This window comes from Neophocaena asiaeorientalis, unplaced genomic scaffold (genome assembly GCF_003031525.2).
Source record: "Neophocaena asiaeorientalis asiaeorientalis breed wild unplaced genomic scaffold, Neophocaena_asiaeorientalis_V1.1 scaffold473, whole genome shotgun sequence".
Classification (NCBI taxonomy): domain Eukaryota; kingdom Metazoa; phylum Chordata; class Mammalia; order Artiodactyla; family Phocoenidae; genus Neophocaena; species Neophocaena asiaeorientalis.
In genome coordinates, this window is record NW_020174935.1 from 856,827 (window position 1) to 859,908 (window position 3,082).

Here is a 3,082-nt window from a genome sequence, read left to right on the forward strand (position 1 = left end):
CGGCCCCCAGCCCCGCTCACCCCGCGGGGACCGAGTCCCGCCGCCGCCGCCGCCGGCGCGTTCAACAGCTGGAGGCAAACTTGCTGCGGGGCGGGCCGCCGGAAGTGCGCAGCGCCCCCCAGCGCCCGCCCGAAGACGCCCGAGCCCCCTGGTCTTCCCACTACAGGTGGATCCCCCACCCCACCACATCCCCGGCAGCCGTCCGGCTCGCCCGTCCAGTGCTCAACCGCTGACAACCGGAGGACTGTGGCTGCTGCGTTCCCATTTTACAGGCGAGACAACTGAGGCTCGGTGAGCGCAGTGACTCCTCCAAGGTCACACAGCGTGCTTGATAGCAGAGACAGTAGTAGACTCCGGGTGTCTCTACCCTTGGGCTAGGGCTCTGGGCTGCCGCTCACTACCTTTCCCCACCCCTCACGGAGTATGCCCAGGGGGACACTCGTCTCTGCAGCAACCCAGAGACGCTTCCTAAGACCTTTGAGCCCTAGCCTCTCTCTGGCCACCGCCCCCCACGTAAACACACACAGAGGTGGGAGATGCAGAAAGAAGCTCTGACATCCGGGGCTTATACCTCCACCCCCACCCCCACCCAACACACACACACACTTGGGCACACAAGCACCTGGTGAGGAGATTTGGCTCATGTCACGTGCAGGAAGAAATAGGCGGCTTCTCGGCTCCTGGGACCCGCAAACCTTCCCGTTGAAGCCTTGCCTGGGACAAGCCCTATGCGTCTCAATCACTTTTATGGGGCCTTGTGCACCAGTGCCTGTCCTCAAGTAGTGCACAGCAGAACAGGCTGCAGGAACTCCCAGAAGGAGCATCTCACCCAGGCCAGGAATGGGAGAGACTCCCTGGAAAAAGCCATTGCCTGAGCTGAATCTTGACAGATGAGTAGGAGTTGGTCAACTGAAGAAGGTGGAGAAGTATGTCCCAGGCCGCGGGAACAGCATGTGCAAAGGCACAGAGGCATGAAACCACCTGGTGTGTGCAAGGAACTCCAGGGAGTTAGGTATTACTAGAGCAGAACCTCTGTTCAGAAATTCCTCCCTCCTGTCAACTGAGAACAGGAAAGCAGGTCCAGGATGAGGCTAGGAGGGTAGACAAGCACTGAGACACAGGCCACCGAGGTCACGGTTTCTCCGAGTAGGAGACAGACTTGGGCGTTCCACCTCTGCCCTCCACAACTGGACTCCAGGCTACTTGGCACACTCCTATCCACCCTTCAAGGCCCCTTGCTGCAGACCCAAACAAGCCATTATGTTGTCTCTGCCCGCTAAACTGAGCTCTCCTAGAGGGTAGGGGCCACATGGAATACATTATTCGTCCGCTGCATAAGGCCAGGCGAGAAGCAGGGTCCCAGCCCAAAGTCCTTGCTGGAAGGAAGGACTCTCTCACCGCCCCGCCCACCTCAGGCGGAAGCACAGCGGCCTCGGCGCCCTCTGGCGGCTCTAGGGAGCAACTGCAGAAATCTCCCCAATCTACCCCTATGGCTGAGGCTCTCCCGTGCAGAGGCTTGCAGAAATGGGCACTGGAGGAGGTCCACCAGTTGTGCTCTGGCCCAAGAAACTGAGCAATGATTCCAAGGAACACCAGGCAGCACGCAGCAAAACAGTCTGTTCCGGTTCAGTTTGCGTGACTTTCCCATCATCTGCCAAAGGACAAGTCACACCCCTCTCTGAGCCTCAGTTTCCTCCTTTGTGAAATGCGAGTAACAGAAGCAGCCCTGTCCCCAGCACAATGCTGGGGGTCACCACAAGGACACTCCCTTCCCCTTGGAACCTCCAGGCTTGGTGGATTAGCTCGGAGATGGCTTTAAGCTCTGAAACGTTCTTAAGATTCTCCCTTCAGAGGCTTCGTCCTTAGTAGGCAGACATAAATTGGCAAGGCTTTCAAACTCTTAGTCACCACCACCAGATAGAAGATGGAGTTGACCTGGGCTAACTGAGGATGGTGATCTGGACACCCGACTCGGCTTTCTCTGGACCAGCGCCATCCAACAGAACTTTGTGCGATGGTGGAAAGGTTATATAGCTGCATCACCCAGTACAGTAACCACTAACCACATGTGACTATTGAGTGCTTGACACTGTGGCTAGTGGGACTGAGGAACTGGATTTTTAATTTTGATTTTATTAATTTAGATTTAAATGGCCATATGTGGCTAATGGCAACCACATGGTTTAGCACAGTTCCAGAAATACACCTTTCTCCCCACAATGTAGCCCAGACAGAGCTAATACACACACACACACACACACACACACACACACACGCACGCACGCACACGGGACCCTGAGCACTCTGGCCAGGCCTGAGAGGTGGAGATGAAGAGACTGCTTGGAATCTCTAGCTGAACAGGTAAGGTTGAGAAAAATGTGGGCAGCAACAATCCATCCCCATTGTCATTGTTCTAGGTTAGGACTTGCCGTCTTTCACCTGAACACCTGCAGCCATCCTCCCTCATCACCCACCTATTTAAACCCTCCAGTAGCTCCCCGGAGCCCATGCAGGGATGCAGTGTGTTTCATTTTGCATGACGATGCCAAGTGATTGGCAGCAGCTACCTGGGTTCTCCCCCTGAAGACAGTGTCATCATGATCGATTGGTGATGTCTGCCTTGGGTGCAGACGCAGAGATGAATGGTATGCCCTCTCTGCTAGGGAATAAAACCCAAACTCCTCACCTTGCCCCAATAAGGCCCTCTGCAGTCAAGCCCTTACTCTTCTAGCAACATCTTGTATCACCCCACATATGTTCTGAGTCCCAGACACCAATATCCGTCCTTTCCAGAATATACCATGAATCTCTCACCCCATAACCTACACACCTTTGTGCTTTTGAGCATGCTGTTCCCTCAACTTGGAAGACTTTCCTCCTTTCATATTCCTTCCCTACCTGTCTACTTCTAGTCTATCATCAGGTACTGCTCAAAGGCTGCCTCCTCGGTGAAGCCTTCCCTGACCACCCCTAAGCTGAGCTGGCCAAGTTACTTATTCTTCCACCGGCCCCCAGAGCAGTCGGTGCAGGCCTTAATGACAGCACACATCACATCGCATCGTTCATTCTCACATGTGTCCTC